Source organism: Planococcus citri, chromosome 4 (assembly GCF_950023065.1).
Source record: "Planococcus citri chromosome 4, ihPlaCitr1.1, whole genome shotgun sequence".
NCBI classification, from domain to species: domain Eukaryota; kingdom Metazoa; phylum Arthropoda; class Insecta; order Hemiptera; family Pseudococcidae; genus Planococcus; species Planococcus citri.
The window spans coordinates 67,425,519-67,446,856 of record NC_088680.1 but is presented as its reverse complement, the minus strand read 5'-3'; the positions used below and the strand labels follow the sequence as shown (position 1 = coordinate 67,446,856).

The following is a 21,338-nucleotide window of genomic DNA, read 5'->3' as shown; positions in this document are numbered from 1 at the left end:
CCTAGCCTAATAACGCTTGACTGTTGACTTACGTATTTGAAGCCGGGTATAGATCACAACTAGCACGATGGTATCATGTTGTCTTTCTGGTAATTAAATCGATTAATCACTCAGTAATTCAATACAACACGTATATCTCCGACTAGACGAATTAAAATGTTAAAAACCAGCGAAATGAAAAATACAACGCCATCACGGATAGACTCGTCAAATTGATAATTATTCACATTAGACAACATAGGTACATACATTACAAGAATAAAAATACAATGGTAATGACGAAATTGAAACTTAAAGTTTAGGTACATAGTGTACATTACAAGAAATTATTTTTAAATTCGAGCGACTCTCGCGGAGAGTTTGGAAAAGTAGTACTTTTCGCTCGAAGGTAAGAAAAATACAATGACAACGACGCAATTGAAACTTAAAGTTAGAGGGAACCAGGCTTCTTGACCTAAAAAACTTTTTGGTTATGGAACTTATGGATACAAATTTAACAAGAAATTCAAAATTTAGGTAATAGGTTACGGTTAAGGTTATTCACTTTTTTAAATTTACAGTCAAGGTTCGGGTTATGGTACGGTTATTGTAGGTTATTGGTGATCATTTTTCTAGTTGAGATTAAAATTTCGGTTAATCGTTAAAATTACAGTTAAAAATTTGAAAATTTCTCCAACATTTCTCTGAGTTGGAAACTTTACAATTTTTTATTATTCTAACATAATCCCTAATACTTTCAACTTGCACTTGAAGTTTAAAAATTGAAGCACTAGTAAAATTTAAATTCAAAATTTAAAAATCTTTTCAAGAAACAATGTTTTATAATCTCCTAATCACTAAAATATCATTCAAGATCGAGCTTCAATAGTTTAATGAGTATGATGCAACCAGTTTCAAATTTTTTGAACTTTCTATTCACTTTAAAATAAAACTTCATACCACTACAAATCACATTAAAAAAAAAAAAAACAACACCGATAAAAAGAAATGGAAAAACAACATTTTCCATTTTTTTTTTAAACTTCTAACCGTTGAGCCAACAAATGACGGCCGGCTCGTTTAGTGGTAAATTAACGTTGACAAATCCGAAAGACAAAATATTCCATAATAGGCTACTCAAAGAATCTTTGATATGAAATCACATTTTGGTCACTTAACACAAATAACTTCACGGATCACCACCAAAACTCGTACTTATGGGCCGGTTATTTCACCAACTCAATTGATTCTGACCATCATTGCCATCATTGGTAGATTTCAATGGTAAACATTCGAGATATTGTTGCATTCCATATTTGGCGTCCCTCCCTTACCACTGCCACTTGATACATGGAGAAAAAGGAATAGTACAAATCACCACAGTTGAGTTTGAAATTCTACAATTGGAGACTATAATCCAACATGAAAAAGTGCTCTAGAAGTTGATTTTGTATTTTTTTTTTGGGACCAAAAAAACACGCTGCCAAACTGAAGCTACTACCTGCCCCATTCAGGAAAGAGCAATTTTGAAATTTTTACCCCGCACAACGGGGTGGGGCGGACCCTCAAAAAGGTGGTTTTGGGGACATGGTCGGGACCAAAAAAAACTCGACGGGGTTGTGTTGGGGGACTTCTCCCGATGCCAAGTATGTAATTTTTCTGTGAAACCCTGCATAACTGCATTCTATGGCACTTTGAATGCGATTTTTATGCATTTTTGGTCTTTTTTGATGGTAAGCTGGCTCTAATGTTCAGGATCTGGTTCAGAATTTTGAATAAATGAGTCAGTCATTTCGAAAACCCCAATCTGACGTTTTTAAAATTTTTCAAGAAACGAAAAAAACTGTCTGTGTGCTGTATTTTTATGGTAAAACCGCTTTTTAAAACCTGAAAAGTGACCCGTAATCCTAGAAAATCCCGTAACTCCAATACCCAAAATGATTGAATACGGATTTTCATTCATTTATTGAGGTTATACCTACAATCTACGATTTAATTAAATTAATGTAATAAAGAAGCAACAAAAATTTTATCTATTTTACGGCATAAATTGAAATTAATGTTCTTCGTTTGACTTATAAAAAAAAAAGTTTTCAAAAACCCCGTGACTGCAGGAGTTACGGGGGTTTTCAAAATAACAAACCCTTAAATATGCACTTTTGAGCTCCCTTCCAAACTTCATCCGATAGAGCGCGCATACGCTCCATCAGAATCAGTGAAAAACATAAAAACCCCTTGAATGGTGATTTATGGAGTTTTCGAAATGACTGACTCAAATAAGCAAAATACTTGGACAATACATTTTGTGGTCAATCAGTCAATGTTACTATTTTTTTCATTAAAAAAAAAAAAGCAACGTTTAAAATGTTTCAAACACTTCCAATTTTTTTTTACTGTTTTAAACATGACTGTTTTTTTCTTGCCAACCTTGCATTTTATACCTTATCAAAAAAGCATGTACCAATGTGACTAAACATTCGTGAAAAGTTTTGAAACCATCAAAAACCTGTACTTTGACTTAATTTACTATCAGAATAGTGGACATTTTTTTACCATGAACGTATGGCTACATCTGAACTTTTTTCCGCGGGTACATTATACCTTTACCTACTATTATTTTTTTCTCCATGTAACAATATCTTCGGCTGGTCTTTGTTTGCTTGGCTTTTGCAAGCACAAAAGATATCACTGAGTTGTACTGGGGAAGCACTTTCTACAGTTCTCAAGAAATGTTCGAAATAATATATAAAATCAATATCATATTATCCTGGTTCCATACCCGGATCAAGTGCTTAAATTTTCATTTGAAAAGGGCTAATTACCTAACCAACATTGATTGGGGGAACCGAGGGAGACCTTTTTTTTAAAAAAAAATAGGGCTCCAATAACAATCACCAATATAATGGTACAAATGACGAAACTAAACAACAAATTGTTTAGGCAATGGCTCTGTGTACATATGCCGTCTTCAATTGTTTGTTTCCCATCCAAGTGCTCTAATGATGTGGGAGATGGATCACTTGTACTTGAAGCACTTGTAGTAGGGATTTCAGGATCATCGAACTCCCCATAGTTCGGATTGCTCGTAGTTGGCACCTCGGGGTCATCGAATTCGCCATAATTTGAACCCAATGTAGATACCTGTGGATCACTTGCTTCTTTTTCTCCGTTGTTATTACTCTGTCAACAAACAAAAATAAAATAAAATTTGGATATCATGATACCCTACTGAACATAATCATCCTTGCCCTCATTTACCGAACCAAAATGTTATGGATTATTATAGCATGTTTATTATTTGGAGTTATCAATATTGCCCGGATGCTCATTGACAATTTCAGTAGATTTTCAATTTTAATGCTCTGACCTGTGTATAAAAAGTTTATCAAGTTCAAATTCCATCAGTCCTATACCAAGATTACTCACACTCACGAGTGTTCACCTCACCGAAATTTGAGAAATTGCCAAAATCTTCAAAAAATAGGATAGGTAATTGAAATCTTTTATTTGCAATTTCTGTATTTTACCACTTGATCTGATGAGAAAAGTAGTTGACAGTTTTAACAATACACTGAGAAAAATTTGTTTGGTATAAATTATCATAAGTATAGTAAACGTGCTCCAGTATTGAAATTATAATCAAAATTACTATAATATTATAGTAATAATTACTATATTATAGTATTTTTATCTTATAGTATTTCATTTACTATAATTATAGTTATTTCGATCGTTTACTATAAATTTATAGTAATTTATATCTACTATACATTTTTCTCAGTGTAGGTATACTCAGTGTTTCTTTGTAACAGTGATTTTCTGTATTTAATACTTAATCGGATGTTAGAATATAAATATGCAGTGGTGTAGCCAGAGCATGTCTGAGGGGGGGGGGGGACTTTTTTTTAGGATGAGAGAAAAAATAAATTAGACCGAGCGAAGCGAGGGCGAAAGCTTTTGAAAACTCTCATTTTGATGTGTAAAAGAACATGTTTTTTTTTTTTTTAATAGGAGGAGGTTGATTGTTTAGGCTTCAAAATTTCCAATTTTCAGAATTTGAATGATTTTTTTCAATAGAAATTTCAGGTCTGAAAAAGAAAAGCAAAAAGGCTCAAACAAAGTGTGGGCAAAAGCTCTCGAAATATCGTGTTTTGAGAAGTAAAAAAAAAACATTTTTTTTTCTATTGTGAGGAGTTTATCTTTGGATTTACATGCACATTCTTTTGAGTTTGAATAATAGATTTTTAAAAAGTTTGATTTTGAAAAAGAAAAACCAACAGGACTGAGCGAAGCGAGGGCCAAAGTTTTCTAAAATTGATTATAATCCATGCCCAATTGACAACGAAAAACGTGATCCGCTAGCGAAAACGCTGGCGGATAGCTAGAAAGTCCTAAAAAGTCGCTAGCGAATTCGCTTTTCGCCATTAAAAACGCTATCTGGAGTTCTTTTCACATGGCGGAAATGACAGCGGATAGCGAAACCGCTACAGACAGTTTTTATCACAGAGCATTTTTGTGGGCGAAAAGCAAAACCGCTGGCGTTTTTGAGAGTGAAAAGCGAAAACGCTATTTCAGGTATTAATTTACTTCAACATTTCGCTTTTTTGCTGGCATTTTTGTGATGCATGTTATTTGGAATAGTTTAGCTATGAAAACATCTTTTAACATTTTGCTGTTGAATTTTTCGCGAAAAGGAACTTGAATTAAATAATTAATTCTTAAATAGATTTCAATTTAGAAGGTTGAAAAACATTTATTTTGATGCTTCATTCGACAAAGTTGAAAATTTTCATTTTTTTCCCATCTCCCTCCCTAAAAAATTTTATTTTTTCTCCATCTCCCTCCCTGAAGATTGAGTACCTATTTAGTTTGGGATAAAATTAAAATTACAGTTTTCTGACTCAAAAAATCCAAGGAATTAGCTGATAATGCGAATTTCAAAGCTCTATCCTTTTTTTGTGAGGATTGTGTGTGCCTTTAATTTTCAAGTGAAACTGTTGCCCATTTATTACACTTTTTTGGACTAAAATTTGAAGATTGTTTTTGACTGAAAAACCCCTGAAAATTTGACTGCTATGTACCCCAAATCGCTTGTCTTCTCCTCTTAGTGTGGATATATGTGCTTAGGTATGCAATTAAGTACATAAGGTGCACTGGGGGAAGTCAGAATTCGGGGTAAGTCAGAAAAACTTCTCTAGCTCTTAGAGGCTTATATCTGCCGAAGCGCTACCCAGGGGTAACTTGAGGGTACTATCCCTACTTCATCACAGCATAAAAAATTTCGCGACCCAGTTTCATTTTACAGGCTTTTGATTGGTTCTTTTTTAGTTGCTGTTTTGAATTTGATTTCAAATTGTAACCAGTGTTTTTCAAACTGTTTTTTACCTCAGAAGAAATGATCAGTAAAAGTGATATTATAGATGAAAGTATTCCTAAAACAATAATGTAAAACCCCAAGTATTCAATTTTTTTCAATTTTCAATTATTCATTATTTATATCGCTTTTTCTGACTTACCCCCTAAATTAGTGCTATGGGGTAAGTCAGAAAAGTGAACATTTATAATTAGGATTCGACTTCATCGATGTGTAATATGTAGAATGATATGTTTTTGAGGTCGTAGAATCCGAATCTGCAGTTATTTTTTTTGTAGGAGTGGGGGGGTGAGACAAGGGTAGGAGACAATTTCAAATTTTTCACACATTATTGTGTGATATGTCGAATAATATGTTGTCAAGGTCGTAGAATCCGAATTTCGAGTTATTTTTTTGTAGGAGTGGAGGGGAGTGAGGGATGGGGAGAGGAATATTTCAAATTTTTCCTACATTATTGTGTAATATGTCGAATAATATGTTTTCGAGGTCGTAGAATTTGAATCCTGAGTCATTTTTTGTGGTGAAGGTGAGGGGTGAGGGGTGAGTCGTAGGTTCGTATGGGTGGGGGATTTCAAATTTTGCTTATACATATTATGGTGTAATACGTCGATTGATGTTTTCGAGGTTGTAGAGTTCGAATCTGGAGTTGGTTTTTTGATGTGTAGGTAATTTTTAAAAATTCAAGAAATATATAAAATGTGCTACTTTTCCTGAAAAAGTAATTCAATGGGAAGTGAGCAGTGCTTTCTTTAAAAATTTTATTGTTTCACAAATGGAAAATGTGAGTGAGCCATTTTATAATCCGCGATACATTGAAATTTTTCCCAGTGATAAGTTGTTATGGAAGCTGCCTTCTATAGATGCATGGGTATAATTATAGATTGTGTGAAAAACCCGCAACCGGGCCCCGAGGGTTGGAGAAACAGTCCCCCAGACTCCAGTTTTGAACAAAAAAAAATTTCTAATATTTTGTGAAGGAAGTTCCCCTTTACAAGCATAGATGAATAATTTTAAAAAATATTGAAATTTACACCCTACAGGTTTTTTTTAAATACATATTACTCTGTCAGCAAACAAAAAAAAATCAAATTTGGAGATCATGCTACCCTACTGAATAAAATCTATCATCCATGCTCTCTTTTACCCAACCAAATTTTGAACACTATCATGTTTATTATTTGGAGTAATCAATGGCGCAGCCACTCACGGGGGGGGGGAAGGGGTGGATATCGGAAAGGAGGGAATCCCAACTTGAAAAATTTAGGCCACCCTAATTGTTAATAGTATTTCTCTGAAGTTGATGTTCATTAAAAAACTATCACTTGAGTAACGCTTACCTGACTAGCAACTGAAGAAGCCAAGGAAGTGACACAAAGCAGCAGACAGCCAACTATGGCTGACGTCTTCATTTTTGCTCGAAATTAGGAATATTTGGACTTCAGTCCTTTGTACGTCTGTAAAAAAACACACAAAATTGACCGTTGAAATATTTTATAGCTTCAAGATTAAGACAGAGGTGGTGGGGGAATGCTTAATGTTGTATAGATATTAATTGGCAACTTTTTGGTAATAACGCAAGACTGTTTGTCAACTTCCGACATTCGCTCGAAAAGGATGCCCTTTGGCGGATTAGTTGGCCACTAGCGTAAATGGTGAAGATCTCAAAACACCATTGTTCTTACATACATATAATTTTTCAAGTAAAGAAACCATTTTTTTAGTCCAGGAAAAATAGCATTCCATTGGGAAAAGTGAGGTAGAAAGCTGAATTTTGATATACTGGTCCATTTTTTTGTGCTGAACACGAATCCGATGAGTCCCCGGTCGTCCCTGATGAGCGTTCTCCCCTATTGTGGATCTAAGCCCCCAAAACCAGTTTTTTGCAATTTTCTCCCCCGCATTGCATTTTAGCGAAATATGAGGTTAGATACAAGAATCTACGTCAAATTTCCGATCTAATGATATATCAACTTCACTTCTACCCCAAAGGGGGTGGAACAGGAACCATTCAAATCTGAGGGGTTTTCTTAAATACACAAAAGGGCTATCGGCGCATAGGAGGGGTGAAATGGGCCCCGAGAGCGTTCGGGTTGATATCAGCATTGAAAGTGGGTACCATCGAGAAACTACCCCGTGAAAAATTTCAGATCCACACCACCTCCCCTTTTTGCGGAACCCCCCTTTTTTGAAATTTCAGTAACACTTTTCTCAGCCCCATTTCAACCGATTTTGAAAATTTTTCTGAAAGTTATGTATATCCTTAGTAGGTATCCCGACAAAAATTTTCAACCCCCTCCCCTCATATTTACCCCTCAAAATGGCGTTTTTTTCATTTTTTTATGCCTATTAACAATCAAGAGTGCGAGGTACAATTTTGCAAACTCGTTTTTTGGATGTATTTTTGGCCCCCAAACATCATATACTATATTAGAAATTTTTGCTTTCGTGCGCCGTGGTGAAAACTTGAAATAATGTATCGTATGGGGGTGGGGCTGAAATGGGGATTTTGAAAAAAATAACTATCAATGAGTAGGGTATCGTTTTCATATGATTTGATACCGCTGAGCACGAATATGACCTCAGATTTTCTGCCACACTCACTTACCCCTCTCCAGAGCCCCTCAGTCCCCCTCAATTTTCACGATCTTCGAAATATAGTTATTTTGATGACATTGGTGTCGTTTTCATATGATTTGATACCGCTGAGCACGAATATGACCTCAGATTTTCTGCCACACTCACTTACCCCTCTCCAGAGCCCCTCAGTCCCCCTCAATTTTCACGATCTTCGAAATATAGTTATTTTGATGACATTGGTGTCGTTTTCATATGATTCGATACTGCTGAACACGAATATGACCTTCAGATTTTCTGCTACAATCACCTAGTCATCTCCAGACCCCCTCAGCCCACCTCATTTTTCACAATTTTCGAAATTAAGTTACTTTGATGACATTGGTGTCGTTTTCATATGATTTGATACCGCTACAAATCTGTATGTGTACTGCACTGTATAGGTATGCGGAGCATATGTGGCATAATAATTGTGGCGTCAACTGACAGACGTCTGTCAAGTGCCAAGTTGTAGGCGCAGCTGCCTAGCGCATCTGCGCGTGCCGCTAACTGTGACGTAGTGGGAGGCATGGTACCTCTAGCCACAGACGTAGCTGTTCATCTATTATTCAGTATGTTACGTTTATATCTTGCGCACGATTATCATGTTTATTACTTTGTATGTTCCTCTAATAAATGTTTGTCAACTGTCACACACCTGTCTGTTGACTATTTATTTATTCAAGTCGTAGCTTGATGATTTCAAGTGAGGCCCAGACCTCACAGTGGTGACCCCATTAGTGTGTTTTTTCGCGTTTTTCGAGGTAATTTAATTACGTACATTCGATTGTTTTCGCATTTGTGCATGTTCCGAGCGCTTTTTGTGCGATTTTCGTTTTTCTTTGTGTAAAAATGACTGGTCCAACTGATGGTGATGGGAAGAAAAACGAGCAGCCAGTTCCGCCTAGTCCCCAGCTATGTGCTGTCAATTTTCGAATCAAATTACCCCCGTTTGACCCTGACCATGTCAGGATTTGGTGGTGTCAGGTCGAGTTGAAATTACAGTTGGGTCAGTACACTACCCAAAAGACAAAATTCCTTGCCGTAGCTGCCTCTTTACCACCCACTGTTGCAAAACGTGTTGGTGACCTGCTTTACAAGCCACCTGATGTAGATCCCTTGGATGTTCTCCGAGATCGCCTGTTCAAAGTATACTAGCCGACAGATTCCAAACAGGTAACCAAGCTCCTCAAAGGTTGCCATTTAGGTGATCGTAAACCTTAGCAATTGTTACGCAAAATGCGTGAGCATGCTAAAAATAGGCTCACCAATTCGAACTTGAGTGAGCTATTTAAACGTGGCTTACCTGAACCTGTCCAGTTGGTGTTGGCCTCAGGTGAAATTAATGATCCCGATAAAATGGCCAATGCAGCAGATGCAGCTATGCCTTGTGTACGTTTGCAGAGTGTAGCCTCAGTCACTATGTCGTCAGCTGCCGGCACAAGTTTGAGTAACGTTGGTGCTACTACCAACGACGAGTTGCAGCAGCTCAGATCTCAGCTTGCCGCAGTTATGAGATCTGTCAACCAGCTGACCAACGAATGTTGTTCATGATCTCAGACACCTGGTTGCAGATATGACCGATCTCAGTCTTGTAATAGGTCGAAAACACCGCACAATCGCGATTTCTGTTGGTACCACAATAAGTGGGGCGCAAATGCAAAAAACTGTTGTGCTGGATGCACCTGGAAGGCGCCGGAAAACTCGAAGTAGCACTGCAAGTGCATGTAGCAGCTTATGACGAGCCGGAATTGAAGTCTAAGCGATTATTCATTTACGATCGTGGCACAAATCTGACCTTTCTCATAGATAGTGGCGCAGATGTGTCTGTCATTCTGGCCAAGCCAACTGATCGTTGTAGTAGGGCGTCATACACGTTGTATGCAGCAAATGGTACCAAAATCAATATGTATGGTACTCGCCTATGCCATCTAAGCTTAGGCCTACGACGTGACTTTGTATTGCCATTTGTTATTGCCGACGTAGATCAGCCGATTATTGGTGCAGACTTTTTGGCAAAGTTCAACCTACTACCTAACTTGTGTCACAGTAGATTAGTCGATGAGTCCACGTTGCTGTCAGCTGGCTGTACAGTCAGAAACATCAACATTGTCGCAACGTCTCTCAGCACTGTCGACCAATCTGCCAAGTTTTCCAAACTCCTTGCCAAATTTCCGGAGTTGACACACCCCAACGTCCGTCCTAGGTGTGATGTCAAGCACATGACAGAACATGTCATTGAGACAGAAGGGCAACCTGTCACTGCCAAGACGCGTCACCTTCCTCCTGAGAAATTTCGAGCCTCTAAGTTAGCTTTTGAGGAGATGATTTGTAATGGTGAAGCGAGACCTTCAAAAAGGCCATGGGCTTCTCCCCTTCATGTTACTGGAAAACGAGATGCAGGCTAGTGGCATATGACAGGCAACTACCGGCGGTTAAATGCTATTAAGAAGCCTAGCAAGTACCATGTGCCGAACATTCTCGATTTCAACATTGGCCTGCACGGTAAAAAGATCTTTACCAAAGTTGACGTTTGCAAGGCCTATTCTGGCATTCTAATCGCATTGGGAATCGAAGCGTGACGTCACAATGACGTCAAAGCACATTTTTACCATGTTTACACGATCTCATTTGGTCCCAAACAAAAAGTAGTCCCATAAGAAACCATGTAAAAATGGTATGCTTGTCGTTCAAATTTCTCAATGAATAAGACACTTATTGATAAAAAACTTATTTAAAGCGAAAATTCAGACTTTCTAACATATCATATTAAAAAACGAGCCTTTTTTAACACAAAATTTCAGAAAAAATTGAAATTGAAAAGTAGCAAATTTACATGCAATCTTATGGAACGCTTCCGCAGGTTGGGACCAAATGAGATTGTTTACTTACGCACACAAACGTACGTTTACAGCACACAAAGATCCGCTTCGATTCCCAATTGCTGGACATCGAAAAAACTGCTGTCATAACCCCCTTTGGGTTATTCGAATTTCCTCTGATGCCTCCTGGTTTGAAAAATGCCACACAGACGTTTCAGAGGTTTATGGATGGTCTATTCAGAGACCTACCATACATCTATATCTACATTGATGACATTCTGATTGCGTCTGACTCGCCAGAAGAGCATGAGGCACATGTCAGGGAAGTTCTGAGGCATTTGGCAGCTGCTGGCTTAGTCATCAAACTGAGCAAGTGTGTCTATGGTCAGCAGAGTGTCGATTTCTTCAGTTATAAAATCACTCCAGCTGTAATTCAGCCATCTCCTGAAAAGAGTCCAGCCTATCATCAATTACCCTCAACCATCTGACATAAGGTGCACCGGGGGAAGTCCGAATTCGGGGTAAGTCAGAAAAACTGCTCTAGCTCTTAGAGGCTTATATCTGCCGAAGCGCTACCCAGGGGTAACTTGAGGGTACTACCCCTACTTCATCACAGCATAAAAAATTTCGCGACCCAGTTTCATTTTACAGGCTTTTCATTGGTTCATTTTTAGTTGCTGTTTTGAATTTGATTTCAAATTGTAATCAGTGTTTTTCAAACTGCTTTTTACCTCAGAAGAAATGATCAGTAAAAGTGATATTATAAGTGAAAGTATTCCTAAAACAATAATGTAAAACCCCAAGTATTCAATTTTTGTTAATTTTCAATTATTCATTATTTATATCGCTTTTTCTGACTTACCCCCTAAATTAGTGCTATGGGGTAAGTCAGAAAAGTGAACATTGATAATTAGGATTCGACTTCATCGATGTGTAATACGTAGAATAATATGTTTTCGAGGTCGTAGAATCCAAATCTGGAGTTATTTTTTTGTAGGAGTGGAGGGTGTGGCGTGGGGAGGGGGCAATTCTAAATTTTTCGTACATTATTGTGTAATATGTCGATTGATATGTTTTCGAGGTCGTAGAATCCGAATCTGCAGTTATTTTTTTTGTAGGAGTGGGGGGTGAGGCGTGGGGAGAGGGAAAATTTCGAATTTTTTGTACATTATTGTGTAATATGTCGAATAATATGTTTTCGAAATCGTAGAATCCGAATTTGGAGTAATTTGTTTGTAGGAGTGGAGAGTGAGGCGTGGGGAAAGGGAAAATTTCAAATTTCTCCTACATTATCGTGTTATATGTCGAATAATATATTTTCGAGGTCGTAGAATTCGAATCCGGAGTCATTTTTTATGGTGAAGGTGGAAGGTGAGTCGTAGTTTCGCATGGGTGGGGCCCTGTCCCCAAACGGTGATACTTGAATAGCACTCGACCCTAAAAACTAGCTCAAGATTCGAATTCTGCGACGTTGAACACATATCAACCAACATGTTACACAATATTATAGGCAAAATTTGAAATTTCTCCTCACCTCTTGCCTCGCCTCATACCCCTGCGAAAAAATAACCCCAGATTCGAATTATACGACCTCAAAAACATATCAATCGACATATTACACATTAATATAGGCAAAATTTGTAATTTACTCTCTCTCCCCTTGACTCACCTCCCACCCATACAAAAAAAAATATCTCCAGATTTGAATTCTACGACCTCGAGAACATATTATTCAACATATTACACGATAATGTACAAAAAATTCGAAATTTTCCCTCTCCCCACGCCTCACTCCCCACTCCTACAAAAAAAATAACTGCAGATTCGGATTCTACGACCTTGAAAACATATCAATCGACATATTACACAATAATGTACGAAAAATTTGGAATTGCCCCCTCCCCACGCCTCACCCCCCCCCACTCCTACAAAAAAAAATAACTCCAGATTTGGATTCTACGACCTCGAAAACATGTTATTCGACATATTGCGCATCGATCAGGGTCGAATCCTAATAATACCAATTAATTTTGTAGATTTTCTGACTTACCCCAAAGTGGGGTAAGTCAGAACAAGTTACATTTTATTCGATTGTGCGAAAGCTACTGCGACAATCGCGCTGAAATTTTTACCGTAGGTTAAGAACCCTTATGGGAACCTACATACCAAATTTCAGCCATATTGGTTCATTAGTACGAGAGTAACAGCTGATCAAAGTTGAAATTGTGAAAAAACGTTCTGACTTCCCCCGGTGCACCTTATCTGGTCTGAAAAGGTTCATTGGTATGATGGGATATTACCATCCCTGCATGGCAGGAGTTGCTGGAGTTCATTGCCAACTCCAGGCCATCATTCTTACGCAAAAAAAGAATGATAAAACGCCACTCAAGTGGACACCTGACGCAGAATCCGCATTTGTGGAGCTCAAGTCAAAGTTAGCCGCAGCTGTCCTCCTCCATCATCCTGACCAGTCATTGAAGCTCGTACTAATGACAAACGCTTCCGACTATGCTATTGGCGCAGTGCTGCATCAGATTTGCAAAGATGTTCTGCAGCCACTTGCATTTTTCTCTCGTAAGCTGTCGGGCGCAGAGACGCAGTACAGCACCTACAACAGAGAGCTGTTGGCAATCTTTGCTGCTATCAAGCATTTCCGATGTCAGGTGGAAGGCTGTGAGTTCACGGTGTGTACAGACCACCACCCACTGACATATGCCTACATGCTCAGTTTACCACAGATCTCCAATACGTTACTGGTCCAGAAAACATCCCTGCTGATGCTATGTCAAGAGTATGCACGCTCCAGGCACCAGTGACAGTCGACTACACAGAGATGGCGAAAGAGCAGCTGGCAGACGCAGAGATACTTGACATGGTGGCTAGTAAAATTCCACACAGCCTCAAACTTGCTCTGTCACCAGTACCAGACTCCACTGCTCTGCTGTTATGCGATGTGTCAGGCGCCAAGCTGAGCCTGCTTGTTCCAGCCAAGTTCAGACAACATGTGCATGACAGTGTGCACAATTTGTCTCATCCTGGCGCTAAAATGACTGCTAAAATGGTCGCAAGTCGCTTCGTCTGGCCAAACACGCGTCAAGACTGCCTCAAATGGGCTCGTGCACGTGTCAGATGCCAGAGATCCAAAATCAGATGACACACCAAGTCGCCATATGTGACCGTGCATATTAAAACAGACCTTACGACTTTTTTTTCACTTTTGAGTTAAATACGGATTATTATGTAAAAAATGCTGAATTTTTCAAAAAAGTTGGTCTCAAGAACAATGGAGCATGTTTAGTACCTTAAACATGCATGTTTGTTGGCTGCGTTTGCAAAACATTGACGTTTTTCCGTTAGGTCGCTTTCAACTTGCACAACATTTTCATGCATAAAAACTTTTTTCTGTTAGGTTGGTTTCAACTTACACAGTAAAACAATAATTGTTAGCAACTTTGGAATCTCTGCCACCACCAGGACAACCTGAATGTTACGCGGGTAGCCGCGAAGCCCCCCGCGCAAAAAAATAATCCAAAAACTTTAAACCCATTTTTCCCAAAAACAGTTTTTTGGCTTAAGGTCTGTTTTAATATGCACGGTCACATATGGCGAATTTGCGTCCATTCCTTGTTTTCACCATCTGCACATGGACATAGTTGGACCACTTCCACCATCCAAAGGATGCAACTATGTTGTAATGATGGTTGACCATACCTCTCACTGGCCTGAGGCATTTCCTGTGTCGGAGATAACTGCCAAAAAGATCGCCAAAATCCTCACAAGAGAGTGGGTATCTCGTTTTGGCGCTCCTGCAACGATTACCACCGATCAAGGTTGTCAGTTCGAGTCAACCTTGTTCCAGAAACTGGCTGAGCTTTTCGGTGCTCAACGTAATTGCACCACAGCCTACCATCCACAGTCTAATGGCCGCATCCAAAGATGGCACCGAGCTCTGAAAGCAGCAATCATGGCTCATCAAACACCTAAGTGGTTTAATGCTTTACCCATGATCCTCCTTGGTTTACGATCTGCACTTTGCAGCAACCAAGGGGTGTCCGCAGCTCAGCTCACATTCGGCACAGAGCTCAGATTACCTGATGCCTTTTTCACCCCATCTGAAGCTACAGTGGATCAGCTAGAAGTTGTTTGTGGTATTCAACAGGTGATTTGTAGTATGACAGAGACAACGCGAATGCACAAACAAGGCGCAATCTATGTACCAGATGCTCTCAAATACTGCTCTCATGTCTTCCTTCGAGTTGAGACGCAGTGTCGAGCATTACAGCCACCTTACACTGGACCTCATAAAGTTATTCGTCGTACTGACAAGACTGCTGAGGTTGAGGCTGACGAACGTACAATTGTTGTCTCTCTAGTTCGCCTGAAACCAGCCTACCTGCTGCCCGATGAGCAAAACGATGTTCTGGAGCCAAAAATCGTTCCAGAGCCTCAATCTGAACCTCCAAAGATCAAACAGAAGCGGAAGGTCAGATTCCAAGGAACCTACTCGAGATAGTATCCTTTTTCTTTTTTAATCGCTTGTTTTTCGTTTATTTTAAAATATTATGTATTGTAATAATTTTATCATTTTATTTTTTATTTTATGCATTTTGATGTGTCAATTCTAGTCATTTTTCGTCATTTTCGTATTAATTTTTCTCATTATTTTACTCCTTTGTTTTTTTTTCATCTTTTTTCAAATTTTGTAATGAGTTTTTATCGTACCTATTAGAGCTGAAAACGGTTACGCTACTCGCTAACCGGTATCGGGGTAAAATACTGGCTGAACCTGCTAGGGCAGGTAACTAGTTGAGTCAGATACCAGATAGTAGCGTATAGGGAGAACGATCCGGTTTTATCGGCTCTCGTACAGCATGATAATTTTGACAAAAAAGGAACTTCTTTATTATTTTGACATAAACGAGACTTTTCTGACAATTTAGGCAAAAACAGAACTTTGCAGACTATTCTGGCAAAAAACATTATAAGGAGTTTTTAGGATAATTTTGACAAAAGCAGGAATTTTCAAAATTTTTGCTACTTACTAACAGGGGTGCTAACCGTAACCGCAAAAAACCGAAAACTGTAACCAAAACCCAAACAAGAACCTAATTTTAGCCATTTTCAAACGCTAACTGAAAACAAAAACTGAAATTTCATAGTTTTTTTAAAAACTGTAAAAAACCATAACAATAAAAATGAAGCAGAGTGAGTGAAACCGAAACCTAAACCGATATAATTTATTTCGTTTTTTTTTCGGTTTTCGGTTTGGGTTTTTTCAGGTTTTTCTATTTTTTGGGGGGGATTTTTTCACTTTTTTGACTTTTGTTTACAAATTTATCTATTAAAAAAATTATACAAATTATTGTTCTTGAAAAATATATACTTTTTTAGAATTAATATGAAATTAATATACTTTGTTTCCTGAGATTGAGAAATTTTGAATTGAAGATGTTTGAAAAAAAAAATTATGTAAAACCGAAAAAAACCGAAAACCAAAACTGAAACCAAAATTTTTATAAATGAGATCAAAACCGAAACCGAAACCCGAAATTTTGAATTTCAAAACCAAAACCAAACTGAAAACTGAAAAATTTCAAGGAAAAATTGGAGTGAAACCATAATCGAAATTAAAATAATTAAGGTTAGCACCCCTGCTTACTAACAAAGCTTTTTGGTAATTTCTGCAAAAAAAAAAAAAAATGACTTTTATGATAACATCAAAAAAAGGTATTTTTCAACAATTTTGGCAAAAATCAGGACTTTTTTTTGGCAATTTTAACAACAGTTGAAATTTTTAATCATTTTTTAAAAAAAGAAACGTCTGTACAATTTTGGCAAAAATTAAAAATGATTCTTTTTTGACAATTTTTCTGGCTAAGTATAAGAATTTCTGAAACATTTTTGCAAAAAACATTGTGCTTTTTTAGATCGCTTTTTATCGCGTTTACAGACGTTTGTTGACACATACATACATACACACATCATCTCAAAATTGCTCAAAAAAAATTTGTGTGAAGTAAAAATTTAAAACCGAGTGTAAATACCAAAGTTCATTTTCCGGTCAAAAACAATACTTTCCTATACATCGCTTCGCGCTGTTCGGAAAGTAAAAAGACACATTTTGGCGAAAACAGTTTTTAGGATAAACCATTCAGCCCGGAGCTGTAGCGGTTCAAAGTTTTCTTTTGTCATCCCCTCCTACTGTGGGCCTTGCACCCCTAAAACGGCGATAATTAGGATTCGATCCTCATCGATGTGTAATAATATGTCGATTGATATATGTTTTCGAGATCATGGAATTCGTATGTGGAGTTATTTTTTTGTAGAGGTAGATGGTGAGGCGTAGGGAGGGGGAAATGTCAAATTTTGCTTACATTTTCGAATACTCTTTGCTCAGAGTAAAAAAGCACAGAGTAAAACGGAATTGTCTCATTTGCTCATAAAGTGTCGGTTCAAAAAGAACGCTTTCGAGTGGGTGGAGTAACCTTTTTGATAGTACTAGTTAAGGCGAAATGAAATTGCTTTTAAAAATTCGAATTGAAAATTCATAATATATTCTGTTGACTTTTTTCTGAATATTGTGAGCTAAAAATATAAAATAAATTGAAGAGCTCTATTCCAAAGTAGGTCAAGTCATTTTTTTAAAAAGCACGTTTTACGGAGATTTTTACTTCAAAAGTGGATTAAGTCATCGATTTTTCAAAGTAAATTTTTCTACAAGCAATTGTTCTATGTCCAAAGAAAAGTGCACTGACCTTTGGAAACAGAACAAATTTCAGCATCAAAAATTTTAAACGCATTTTTTGCATCGACTTTTATTAACCTAGACCGCTACTCATACGCAAAATGACTCCACTGGTTATGTTCGCCAACTCTGAGTAATAATTTAATAAACAAACGCATCAGCGTATGCGTCAACAACTGATGATGTAGTGTGTGTGTGTACATGTGTGTATATTGCTGATAGTAGTTGAGTTATGCACCTGCTGTTGCCTTTGTTTATTACTCAGAGTTGGCGACAAAACCAGTGGTTTTTTTTGCATATGATTATACGATGATTTTTTGGGGGAAAATGACTTGACTCACTTTGGAATAGAGCTCTTCAATTATAAAACCTAAGGAAAGACTGATTTTAATTTAAAAAATTGTAATATTCTAACATTTGACAACGATAATTGTATACAACATAGAACATTTGAACTTTATTCAGTAAAATAACTTTGTCATCACATTGTGTATTAGGTAACGTCCTTTTCAAAATCATTTTCTATTCAAAAATGTCAATTTTTCCAAATTTATTCGTGTATTTTTTACATAAAACCACTTTAATTTCAAAATACCCGCTATTTAATTTTAGATCCAAACAAAACAATTCCCTTGCTATTTTGCTCTTACTCCTGCTTATCAAATCGAGTAAAAATAACCAGTTCTTTTTACTCGAACAGAGCACAGAGTAAAAAGGAAGCAATTGTTTACGAAAATAACGCTCTATTTTACTAGGAGCATGCGAAAAGAAAACAGCATAGCGCGATAAAAGTACAGCTGTCTGAAATGTAGCCATGTCGAAGGACAAATGAGCACTGCACAAGCGAAAGGACAATCTCATTCTCAACGTTTTTTCGTTTCTTTCTAGCCTTACTTACTGGACATTATTTGATTTTTAACACGTAATAAATGTGTACTTATCATGTAGGTAGAATAACTTCCCTTTCTTAGCTATCGTTTTTGGCGGGTTCATTAGGATAAATAAAAACCCAAGCCGAAGGACACAGATTTTTATAAATATCAAAACTTTAGAGATAAGTAAAATCAGAACGAGCTGTTACGCAGGTTTTGAAAATAACAGTGCGCGGTAACATTTCTATGAGAACAGTGAACCAGTGCAGCCACTCAATAGAAAAAATGTCGGATTGGGAAGTTAGCAAAAATAATTAAAAATTGCTCTAAAAATGTGATCTGTCACGAGAAAACCGGGTTAGGTTTGAATCTATGTGTTCACTGTTCGGCGATCTATGATTCGTAGGTCCGTGAAACTTGGACCACTTTTGGCCACAAGGGGTGCCAACATAACCTGACATTTTTTTTTCAAAATCAGGGTTGCCCAAAGGCCAATAATCGAAGTTTCCCCAAATCGATTTTTTCGTTTTTTAAAAATTTTGCGCCAAAAATTTCGCGAAAACTACTAAGAATGAATGATTATTATAAAATAAAGTTATTTATTGAGTTTTTCAATTTTTTCAAAAATTTTGTTCAAAATGAAAAGAGTTGATTTTTCCAGCTTAAGCCTCATTCAAATTTCAATAAAATGGCACCAATTCTCCAAATGTGGGCCGATTGTCCCAAAAATTTGCATATCGACTCCCCAGAGTCCTTTTTTTGTAGTTGCTCTATTTTTTTAACCTTGAATTTTGGGTCAAAAGAATCGTTCGCGAACGTTTTAACCACCACAGGCGGATTCTACATATTGAGTACTACCAATATCCATAAAAAAAACCAAATCGATTTTTTGGACACTAACCCGGTTTTCTTGTGACAGATCACAAATTAGTGCAAAAGCTGTGTGAGTTTTAAAATGTGAAATGTGAGCTTCCTATGGACTTATTGGGATTGCAATTTTCACAATAATATACCTTTGTGTTCTATGATAATGAGAATTTGTCAATTTTTCCGAAAAAAATGAAGTTTATGACACTCTATAACATTTATTTTCAAAAACATGGCGTGTGACAGGCAAGTTGAAGTACAAGGGCTAAAAATCTCTATACCAAATGTGAAATGTGTGGGGATGATCCTTCCATGGACCAAAACAAAAAAAATTCATGCTAAAACCTTTGAGAAATTTGCCATGTACACGAATTTTACCTTTTCTTGAGATTACCCGTACATAATGTTGTCAAAAGCGCTTTCAAACAATTGTTGCTTCACCATTAGCCAATCACAATGCAGCTGTGCGTCAAGTGACATCATTGTGACATTTCATTGAAATCGTCCATTAAATTTCCAACTAAGGTACCTCACATAAATTTATTTGCTTTTTTTTATCAGTGTTGTTTTGTTTGTTGAGCAAACTACAAAAAATATATGGTTGGTTTGCTCACTTCGCCTTAAATTGCCAAGTAATTAGTGTCAAAATAAATTTTTTTGAGATGTAAACATGATGTAACCTTATTACTCCCAAGGTGCGATATATAGCCGTCACCGTATATAATACCTAAACAGTATACCTTTGGTCCCCAGGCTTTTAAAATGCCTCCGGCGCGGCGGTGTATTTATTTCATATTCGTAACCAGCACAGTTGTAATAGTGCTTCCACTCTTTTCCCCACTTGATTTATATGCATTAAGTTTATACAAAAAAATTTACAAAAAATGGTATAATTCGCCTCCGATTGTAAACCAATCTCTTCCGTGACCTTGTGTACTTGAAAAGATTTTGACAAGGGGAAATAATTTTTGCACGACGAAATAGGGCGTCCGTCATCACGACAAGCATTTTTTCGTTCATAAAATATGAATGAACGACAAACAATGATGAGGTTTCACGCCAGATGAAGCCTGACAAAAAAGTATTTTTGAACGACTGCAATTTAAAAACGAAATAAGCAGTATTCACGCCAAAATAATTTCATACATGACAGAACATTATCAGTTCGATTATGGTTAAATTAACGACTTTACAGTTATAATTTTGTACAAATTTTGACAAATAATCAACAGAGGGTTTCTTTCAAAAAAAATTTGAGTGAAATTGTAACTCAGTAGAAGAGAACCAAACTGGCCTAAGCGAAGCGAGGACGAAAGCTTAACGGAAAAAATGAGAATTTTGAGGATAAGATCGGTGATTATACGAAAATATAACACCACTGGACGCATTTAAAAAGCGGTGACCAAAAGGTACTGTTTATATACGGTGACGTCGAGGGTACGTAAGGTGTTGATGGAACTAAAATTTTAAAATCTGTATACAGTAGGTATATACATGACCTTTTCGTCCCAGTTATGAAAATCATATAACTCACCCGGCAAGTCGTTATCTTGATATGAAAAAATAAGCTTACGCACAAACGAACTCTTCAGCGAAGTAGGCAATTAGTTAATTTTCAGCACAGATTTAACGAAAAACACACAAGCTGGGCACAATGAACTCAATTAAACGAAGAACTCTAGTATTATAAATTATACAGCAGACTTGCAGCAGTATTTATGTAGTTGAAATGTAGTGGAATAAATTACAATATGGGAAAAATCAGTATTGGTCACATTTACAAGTAATTTCGGAGAACGAATGGATGAACTTGCAATCATTAGGTATTAAAAAATTATCGCTTATTACACTATGATAATTGATAAATGTGATAATACCGGTATTTTATTCGAACAGCCAATAATTTTATCAGAGCTTATTTCACAGAAAATATCATTTTATCTATTTGTATCGGCTTAGGTATGCCTATGAGTCGATAACGGCCAAATGCGAACACTTGCATCATTTTCAATCTCAAAGAAACCTTGGCTCAATACATATAATTATGATAAACTTTCTTCCTAAAA

The 21,338-nt window shown here is 37.0% G+C and overlaps 1 long non-coding RNA gene across 1 annotated transcript; it reads right to left on the bottom strand.

Annotated features, from left to right (window-relative positions):
• Positions 1 to 192: 192 nt before the first annotated feature.
• LOC135844366 (uncharacterized) lies at positions 193 to 21,084 on the bottom strand. The gene is made up of 3 exons (XR_010558508.1): positions 20,807 to 21,084; positions 6,691 to 6,807; positions 193 to 3,159 (listed from the first exon to the last, which is right to left on the bottom strand). It is a non-coding gene; the product is annotated as an uncharacterized LOC135844366 (long non-coding RNA).
• Between the last annotated feature and the right edge of the window lie 254 nt (positions 21,085 to 21,338).